Source organism: Plutella xylostella, chromosome 13 (genome assembly GCF_932276165.1).
Source record: "Plutella xylostella chromosome 13, ilPluXylo3.1, whole genome shotgun sequence".
In the NCBI taxonomy this organism is placed as follows: Eukaryota; Metazoa; Arthropoda; class Insecta; order Lepidoptera; family Plutellidae; genus Plutella; species Plutella xylostella.
The window spans coordinates 9,467,527-9,478,408 of NC_063993.1; the positions used below are offsets into that span (position 1 = coordinate 9,467,527).

The following is a 10,882-nucleotide window of genomic DNA, read 5'->3' on the forward strand; positions in this document are numbered from 1 at the left end:
TACATTATAGAATCATATTCGTACTTGCCAAGCAAAATATTATTGTAGTTTCGACCCCCCATACAAAACTGTTAAAGCTTTGAAACTGTTAATCAATTGAAAGATGTACCTACAGGGGATAGGATAAGTGGTAGATAGAGGTATTGTAAATATTGTGAGTATCACATGGAATTACTAAAATTATTTAGTTTTGACATATTTGTAAAAGCCAAGCCAAACAGGTTTTTTGGTGGATAGTTGCTGGCAACTATCTGGCTTCTAGAAGCTGAAATTAAATACTTAATAGCTAAGTTACTTTCCATTAAAGAAGCAAAACGATAGCGAAGCTTACAAGTAGAACTTACTAGCAGAAAAAATTTGTAAGCTGTCACTCCACAACCATACATAACAGTGGATTATATATATAGAAACTTATATCGTATTTTCAAAAGTTTTTTCAAGTTTCATAATTATTGTGCATAAGTATATGATTGAAAAGCAAGGTTTTAAATTTATCCAGCAGGAGGCGGGGCCGAGTTATCTAATGATGATTTAATTACAGTATACTATCAACCACACGTCCAAATTACGAAGCAATTTACCTGCAATCTCGTGTTATTAATTGAAACATGGTAATGAGATGTGGTCGGCCCGCTCGGTAGTCGCGGGTCGCGGGCTTTTCCCTTCAAATAATAATTTATGCCTGAATGTATGTGTAAGTTAGACATTTATAGTAAGAATCATGTATTGTCTTCATTATATTCAATAAACTAAGTTACTCATTGTATGGAGGTTCTCAGTCGTAAAATTATTGTGATTTTACGCACTGAAGATTGAAGAAACGTATCGCAAAGACGTATGTATCCTACTTATAAATACACTCTCGGTAAATGAAAAAAATTCAGTATAGAACCAAATGACTCCTAAGTAAACGGAAAATACGGCTTTTTCAATTTAGTAACTACTTTTTTTTTTGTTGCACCTTTCTACTAGTTTTTCTGTACCTCCTGTAGGTTGGCTGGTAGAAAATGCTTTTAGCATTAAGTCCACCTTTTGTACACTTATATTTCATATTTGTGCAATAAAGTATTAAATAAATAAATAATAAATAAATAAAATACTAGCTTGATGACACCGTCTGCAATTCCGAACTACATTTAACAGCAGAACAGAATATTACCAACTAAAAACGTAAATATTTTGCGGCTTACTAAGTCTACCCTGTATAGTATATAATATATATTTAATGTTGCTATATAAAGTAATTGATAAATAATGTATTGTCGCGATGTGATAATGATGTCGTGCGGCCGACAGTATTAATTGCAACACATAATTTGTTGGTGCAACTTTTTGGTGTAATAAATGTGGATTTTGGTTTGGAAATTACTTCGGAATTATCGGTGTTAATTAAATTCCATGTTTTACTTACTACGAAACGATATTAGAAGTTTTGTTGTTAAAAATATTGCTTTCATGAAAGGCAATGTTTTTCAATAGCAATGGGAATATAATAATTATAATAAAACCTAATTCATAAAAAAATACTAAGATCTATGCAAAAAAAAACGATAAATAAATGTATGTACTTACACAAACTCACCAACACTAACCAAACATAAAACGTTCTATACAATAACTTATTCAATTTCAATCTGACCACCTCATAAAACGGACCTATACATAACTTATTTCATTATGCAAATACACTCAACTTTAAACTACCAATTGGGAGCCCTAACTTATGCCCACGACGGGAGCGGTGCCCAAATTGATTCACGCCGAAAATGTGTATAAGCGTGAAATATCCTATGCATTGCAAAGTAATTCGATAGAGTGGCCAATCTCTTATAAACATAATTTTATGGTTGTTGCGCAATGATCAAGCGCGGTCGGCTCGCCTTCTGGTTGGATTCAATTTGGTCACCCTCACCTTTTAGTACCACTCTTAGATGTAAGTAGTAATTGTATTTCTGTACTGAGTAGGTAACTTACGTTATTAGGTAACTAGGTAGATTGATGAATCTTATTTCGTACTCTTGTCTAAGCATTTATTCGAAGGCTTACCAAATAATACATTTTCATCGATTATTTTATTTCGAATAGTATGTTAAAGAAAGCGTATAACAGGCATGCATGCCATTTAAAATAAGCAGCAAAAATAAATGATGCAAAAAAATTGGCAGACACTCGAAATTGGGAGAAAACCCCATCAAAGATAAAACGCGTGTAGCCATTTTGATAAATACTAAAGTACCCTATTACGTAGCCAATATCAGCCGCCGGTAGGGGAGGCAGGGAGGCTGGTAAAAGCGATTTGCCGTTGCCCAAGGCACCGGAAACAGTTTTAATTATGATTCAGACATTGAGTAGGTATAGGTGACACCGGCGGACCAATGGGAGGGCCGCGCTCAATCGAGTTCCATCCGGATCGCTACGTGCCTGCTCCGTAACTGGTTGATATTTTTAGTTTCATATGACGCCGGGCAAAAAATCATTATATTTTCGGAAAAAATATTAAATTATTGCCTAATTGGATTGGTTTGCGTCGTTGATATTGTAATCCAAAAATGTATATGTACTTATTCATTTTAATCCAGCCGTAGGCAAGTATAGGTTGGTAACATAGCTGAGGTGACCATCTCAGTGCTCAGCTTATTCTTTTGACGGCTATACCGGTAACCTGAGTTCTCCAATGGATCATAAGATCAATCACGGTTTTCTCACCAAGCATGGCTCTGCAAAGCATACCATGCTGAAATAGGTATCTATACTCACAAAAAGTTAACCCAGATAATTCACTACAGAATTATAATTCACTATTGTTTATCTTATTTACACACACATATGAAAGCTTTACATTACAACGAACATTTAAATGATGACTCCCAATCGGCAATTCGCTTAAACGTAAATTTTGCATTTAAGCACCAACTCTCTCATTCCGTGCAGAAAGTGATACATAACTCAGTTGTCAGGCGTTAATATCAACGTTGATATACTCTCCACGAGGGAAATACACTCTTGCCGAGTCCTATTACTGTAAATTCTGCTGTTAAAAGTGCACGGCTTAAATACTCGCGTACATTCCTGTTCTCCTTTCGAGCAGCATAAAACTCGAGTTGTTTCGAGAATAGGGCACTTGGACAGTTTTCATTATTCGGCTTCAGATGCGGCGATTCTCAAATTAATTTAGTGCTGGCCGGTTAATCGCTGACAAACTTGCCTTTATTTCGACTGTGCAATTTTCATCTGTGTCCGGTCTCGGTTAATTTGCACGTTGTTTATGCTTGTTTAGTTGAATTTGCGAAAAATGACACACAACCGCATGTGGGTAAAGTTTCAGCAACGTAATAGCTATTTCACGGTATTGTTTTGTGCATTTTTAAACCCGCTTTTGTTTCCGTGCCGCTATAACAAAAAACCACTTGCTTTTAAATGGTCGGGAAAGGTCAGAGGGATATTAGCGTCATTAATTTAATAGAAGAGAAAACATAATTTGCTCTGCAGGTAAAACTATTATCCCCTAAACGATATAACGAACGTGACCGGAAAAGTAAATTGCACGGAGTTCATTTCTTTTATTTGCGAAGACGTTAACGTTGTTTTGGTAGCTTTTGTAGAGAATGGTTCATTGTAAGAAGAAATTGGATTTTTTATAGTTGATAAGTAACTTAAAGTCCGTCTCGTTGATCTTATCTCGCAGACTTATGGCACTGTTATGTTGTGGTTATAACCATAAACGAAAAGTAAGTTCCTGATTTGTTTCTGAGACAGGTTCTCAACACAAGGATTTATTGTTCTAGTTTTTATAAAAATAAATAAAGTAAATTTTTGTCATGTCATCTAAAACTAAGAGTAAAATTTAAGTGTATTTACCTATATGTTTATTTATTTATTTATAGATAACCAACAGCGTTATGAAGTAGATTATACAATAAGTAGTGTGTTTAAGGTAAGGCCAGTAATAGGTATCCTTAAGTGTATATACAAATACAATGTTAAACAGAGTGCACATAATATAACTGCATTAATGATGTTGATTCTGAAGGCAGAAATTCTAATCTTAACGCTGTCAAACTAAAAAATTTGCTAGCATAAAATGACATTTACGGAAACAATCATAGAGTCGAATTTTAAACAAAGAAATTAAGGTTTTGACATCGCTAAATTTAAAATTTCTGCCTTCAGAATCGATATCAATATGTAGGTACTTAAAGAAGGAAAAAGTCAGAACTTACTAACTTAAATAAACTAGGTAACCAATAAGATAAGTATATGTTTATATATATATATTACGTTACCCTATTATCTGGCGAAAATTACGACAAAAATCTTCTACCTAAAACAAATTAACACAGCATGACTTTTATCGTATAAATAACCCATTTACAGATTTTGTGATACATGGTTAACTAACAGAGCTACCAGCACGCGTAGCACAGTATGGCGGTGACAAGATATAAATGACAGCTAGTTGCAACAAATTGTGTGATACCAGTTGTCCTCACAAACGCTAACATGGCCAACACGAAATAATCACTACAAGATGTGAGTTACAATTTTGACAGCGAGATTGGAAGATTTGTCTTATTTCCTAACATGGGTGTACCAATTTATCCACACATGTCTCAGTTTGACATTTGTTTAGGTAGCATTATATCACTCAAGTTCGAAGGTGGTGATAACATGTGACACAAATAATTATTTGTTTAGTTTTTGTTAATTTCATCCTTGCTCTACAAGAAGAGATGCAGGAAAGGAAAATTACTATAATACTTATAGGGAGGATGATCCGGGTCTCTAATAACCCGTTGAAAATGCTTTAAAAACAACATTTGTCAAAACACACATCCTCTTTTTTATTTGACTAAAATTATACATTAAGTATATTACTTATATGTAGCGGTGTTAGCTCAGACGGGTAAGCGCCCGCCCCTCACGGAAGAGATGTGGATTCAAATCCTGTCGCTGACATGTGCTAAGAAGTTAGATAGATAGACATTAGTTTGTTTGGAAGCAACTCAGTGCATATGTTTGCCCTTAGGAACAAACCACTGATTTTCAGTTGTCTCCCATATACTTTAAGTTTGCCTATTCACGCCAAAGTATGTAGGTAATGAAGTGGCTAATTGAATAGTTTGAATGCTAAATGTGGAGTTCACGAAATGTAAATCATATACATTGAATAGGTCCGGCACACCGGGCAGTCAGCGACTGATGCTATGATCACTGGTTGTCCTTTCACCACAGCGACAAACCCTAGTCAGGCTTTATTATTTATCAACAACACACTAACTATAAAAAAATAAGTGGATATGCTAGCATGTACAACTAAATTAAATGGTTATAAAAATATAATATTTTCTTTAGGTAAGTAAAACATTTATTAAACTTTTAATTAATAAATTATAAAAAGTATACTATTTCACACACCATAAAAGCATATTAGGTATTCTTAGTTATCAACTATCACAATAATCACTCTGAACTTGGCTTATATCAGTCATCAAATAGGTCTCATAGTATGTATGCCAAGTTTTTCAACTTTTTCAGTTCGGTGCCGCTCCGGTTCATTGTATCACCACAAGGTTGCTGATGTCATCTGACCATCTTCAGGTGGTTTCTGCCAACAAGAGCTCTCCAACCGTGTCTAGGCCATCATTTTCTGACCGGTTTTGACCATCTTCCGTCTTGCCTACGAGCCAATTTCAATGTTCTGTAACAAACAAAAATGTTTCATTAGATTTTAGTTATACTTATGAACTAAGATTATGACTCCTATTGTCATCTTCATCATCATAGCCCATCACATCCTCACTGCTGGGGTACGGGTTTCCTTCCAATGAATGGCCTAGTTGACCAAGTACTGCCAAGTGAAAAAAGTTTTTTGAGTTGTTTTGTGTGCATGTGCCCAATTATAATAACATGTGACTGGTACTGGCACTTACCTACTGTTTTTTCCTTCCATTGATTATACAAATATTCAGTCAGACCGTGGGACAAGCATCGTAGATGATATTCTGTTGCGCCCATCAGAATCCTGCCCGAGCTTTTGTCTCAAGGCCTTCTAGCTCCTGGGGCCGGGTAAACGGTGGGTGGGTCATCAGTCAGGTGGCATGCTGTTTTGTTCTTCGTCTCATGGAGCCGGTGCATAGAAATCGTCTGCCGAAGAACTCCCAAGGAATCTGATCGTGCTTGGTCGGGATCAAGCTCGGTCGTATATTATTTCATGTGACGACGTCCAAGAAACTCAAGAAAGTAGTTAATGAGTCCATGGGGTAGCGCAATGCAAAAATGCAATGGTAATATTATCAAAATATTTCACTCGAACGCACCAAACAGCGAAAATTTTCTTCAAATTTGACGTTTGGTGACATTTAAATTGTCAAAAAACCATAGACAATACAAACAAGAGCCACAAATGAGGGATTTTCAAAAAAAAGAACGAATGAAATACATATTTCCACAGAGCAGAAAAGTTTCAGTGTCACTGTGGCTTATATCCAATCACACAACTAAAATGAGTCCCATGTACACCCTATGCTAACATTTAAGACTGATATCAAAAAGTGACTCAATTTAATCAGTCACTTCACATGTTGTCTTATTATGGCCATACTAGCCGTGCAGGGGTCCATGGGCAACACGCAAATATGAGATATCTGTCAATTCAAAACGATATCGATAGTGAGAGATGGAAAATTGTTCGATAAACCCTTCTATTTTCAATTCTCCGTAGCAATGGGTGTTTGGTGCGACATCGCTGTTCCGTGTCACGCATGCAATATGCAGCAGAGGGCGCCTCCGTCACTGAAACTATTGAGGGGGGTGCTTCCAAACTGAAGTGCCAAATTGAAAGTAAAAAAAACATTTTATATTTCATTAATATGCAGGTTGTTGCCAAAGCGGTATAATAAGCCGAAAGGGTTAAAATTTTATTGATCAATTTTTATTGCCCTAAATAATTGCATGCCTGTAAGGTGAAATGTGCTGAACTGATTATAAAATGTAACATCATACTCGTATGTATGAACCACATTTGACGCAAATAAATGTCTTTGTCACGTCTATTGGAAATTCGTAAAAAAATCACGTGTCCACCGTGATTCGCTCTTGACCGTTTTTTTATTTGCTAGCACCACTACAAAGGTGGAAGGAAACCGAACGCTGTGGGTTTTAATTTGTAAGCAGACACCGCGGGCCGTCGCGCCGGGAGATGGAGAAATAAAATAATCTTGTTAAGTATTTCTTCTTCAACGTAAAGCAACGAACAAACAAACAAGTTTGATTCATTATTTACCTCACTCGCGAGCAATGAAAAGGTTCCATTGAATTAGCACTAAATTACTTCTAAATGGAAAATGCTAGCTACCACCTACACCTACACCTACACCAATATTGAAGTAGGTACATTTAACAGCGCATCAGAATACTACTAAAAACGAAAATATTGTACCTAAATTTATATTTTTTTTTGTGGAGGTCTTAGTTACAATGGCTATCTGCATGCCCATGTTTAGGTTGATGTGTCAAACCACCTCCACTTAAATATTGTTTTTTTTTTTCAGGTTTTGTCACTGCATGCACAGGATGGGAAAAGCCTTCAGAGTGACGGTTGACATACAGAGTAATGTCTAAAGGAAATAGTTTTGTTGAGAGGCAGTGTGAAAATATACAACTATCTATATTTATGTAGGTAGGTACTTCCACAGTCGTCCTTCGGATGAGTCGGAACGTGCTTAGGTTAAACTAGAAGGAGGGATCGTGAATATATACCCCTGTATCGATATCCTATTTGATGTTGTTAAGATATTCTGCCCATATTGTAAGCTTGGGAATTCAATTTCTAAAACGGAATACTGAATTCGTATCTATTTTCGGTTCAAAGGAGGTTTGTAGGTTAGAAAAGGAGCTGGAGTAAGTAGGTTGTACTAGCCAGCAGTTCTATATTACCGTAGTGCATATTTATAGTATTGCCATTTTACAAGTCACGCTATAAAAACATATTTTGTATTTCACGCATAGAAAGTTAAACAAAAACTTATTTCCCAGTTCGTTTTCATTTGAGGTTTCGGATCGCAGTTTTATCTTTTGGAAAAACTATTCCTTCCATCCACTCGATAAACAATCCGCCGATAGGAGGCTTTAGTCGCGCCTATCCGTACCCAATCCGGTGGGACTTAGCATACACAATGTGGTGGGTTCTACACACGTGCTATTTGTACTGTGTACACTCAATATCTTCTAGTAATTTATTAACTCCCTGAAACCCTTGCGTAGTTGTGTGGGCATGTGTGTAGCTGCTTTATGTGGGTTCTGAAACATTATTTTGTATTATTGTCTTGGTTAAACCTATATTTTTATCGCTATTAATTCATCAGCATACGGCCAAGCCGCGCATGTCAAAAGATTTTCTTCGCGCTCACTCATATCGCGCGACCGAGAGCGAGTGCAATCAAAAACTTTTATCACGTCTTGACGTGCGCGTCTTTCGCCCCGTGCTAGGTATGCAGCAGTATCTAGGAAATTCAATACGACAACATAAATGTCCTAAAGATGGATTTCCTCAAAGACCCTTATTCAATATCACTAATTCAAATCCCTTTACTATGCAAGACAGTGCAACATAAAGGCAATTTTCTTGTGTTTCGTGTACAGTTACCGACATGATCATTGTAATTTACATTCACGGCGACTGTGAGTGCGGCCGTGCACTCAGTAATGTCGGGAACTGTTGCATTTGATAACAAAATGAAATAATATTTCGCATTTGCTAAATGCTGTTGTTAGTTGCACTGACAAAGTTTACTTTCACTCCAGAGAACTTTAATGTCCATGTTTATTATGATTTTAGGTCGGTGCATTTGTATTATATGAGAGTAATCTAGAGCAAGGGTTCCGGTTAGTGTTCCGTGGAACCCTGGGGTTCCATGAGAGATCCTATGGGGTCCGTTATAATTCAAGTATACTAAGATCAAGCACTTATGGCGTAAGTACCTAGGTGGCTGGTAATAGGTTCAAGGCCTAAACTAGGGTTCTTTCAAAATAACGGCGAACCAAAAGAGTTCTACATTGAAAAGAATTGGGGAACCGCTGTTGTAGAGCTAATTGTATTCGTCACTAGAATATACCTAAGTAAAAACAAAAAAGAGCAACGTTTGTAAACCATTTAATTACTTACTTGCCATATCACGCAGTTTGTTTTTTATAAGAGAATATTTTTATATGTAAATATAAAAATATTCTCAATTCTGGCCACTAACACTAAAGGGAAAATAGATAAAATATTCATAGCCGAGTGGCCTTATACATTTCGGTAGTATCAAATAAAACTAGACCAACCGCGACATTATCGGTAATGCTACGTGCCTGGTGTATATAAATTTATATGTAAATAATACGTATGTATAATATACACTCGTCGTATGTCCAATATACACTCGCAAGCAATGAAAAATTTCCAATGATTATTACCGAAGATGTTAGTTTATTTGCCACACAAACATAATCCACGCGTGTTGCTTATTCTAGACATACAGTTCACAGAGCAAACTAAACACACAACTGGGCAGTTTTTTAATTGGATCGATACGATACCAACTGTTGCGTCCATTGATCACATTCGCTACACAAATACACATGTACCTATAGGATAGGTATTAATATTTACCAAACAGGCGCCTCGCAAATTGAAAACGTGCCGCTCTCAGTTGCTTATTAAAACGGTTCTCTCTGTAAAGCGATCTGCAATACTAGTGTACATTTTATATTCATTGGACTGGATCTGAAACGTGATTTTTTTGGCCTCTCCCTTTATTGGCCCGCTATTTTGGAGTGTAAATGAATAAGGCAGTAGCGTGTTGGCACCCGAATTATGCAGTTTATCGCCTCGTTCGCCCGGTGCTTAGTCGGGAAAGAATTGGCACAACGCGGCTGGCTCACTGCATCCGTACAGTTTACTCGAAAATTATTACGAATGGTATTATTTTCCTTGCGGCTGTGTGCTGTTTTTAGATCGTATTAATCTCTTTGGCTTGCATATGCTGCAGACTGTAATCCCTGAGTGGGTATAGTCAGAGCTCGCGAGCTCGCCAACTCTTTCACTGTTATGGTATACTTAGTACTTAGTGGTGTCGTTTATGTCCCTATTAGTATCGTAGTGATAAAGGCCTTTAAATTATGTTGTAGGTACATGTTATATTATCATTTATTATCATTGGTATACAACAGTTGCATATGATATATTATAGTATGCGAAACTCAAAACTTCACTATTTTTATACAAAAAATACACAATTACCATGTCCAATACTAGTTTATAGTAACACATTCAATCAAAGCGTGAAGCTCACTTTACTAATTGGCTTAACGCTATACAGCCGCTTGTGTATAAATGGACCAATCAGAACTCTGCCATCCTACGTGATATAATAATTGAGTTGAGGAACCCGATACCGGACGGTTATCTCGGAATAGTTACTAAAACAGTTTAATCAGGGTGTATTTAATCGATGATTAAAGGTCGTATCCGTCCGTAACGTCCATTTATCGTATGTATCGCACCTAAAAGATTTTCATAAATGTATGGAGAAACGGCATTGGCAATGCCGATAAAGTGGACGCACCTGTGTGATTTTTTATACAAAGAATACTTAATGCGGTGCGTCCATTGATGGCGAAAGGTGGACGCTTATCTTAAAGCGATTCATTCGTGTTTGTAAGGTTAGCAGTGTTAAAAGTCTCAGATATTATTGAAAAATCTAACTGCTTAAGTATGGATGGATTTAACCACTTTCAAGCATGACTGTGACTGGATCACCAATTGGTTTAAAACAAAAATTGCATTCAGACCATTCATCCCATGGAGTGTATAAGTCACATAATTTGGAGCCACGGTTTG

General features: G+C 36.5%; 1 long non-coding RNA gene across 1 annotated transcript; it reads right to left on the bottom strand.

The window, feature by feature from the left end:
- Nucleotides 1-5,342: 5,342 nt before the first annotated feature.
- Nucleotides 5,343-6,608, bottom strand: LOC125489379. The gene is made up of 2 exons (XR_007266934.1): nt 5,931-6,608; nt 5,343-5,698 (listed from the first exon to the last, which is right to left on the bottom strand). It is a non-coding gene; the product is annotated as an uncharacterized LOC125489379 (long non-coding RNA).
- Nucleotides 6,609-10,882: the final 4,274 nt, after the last annotated feature.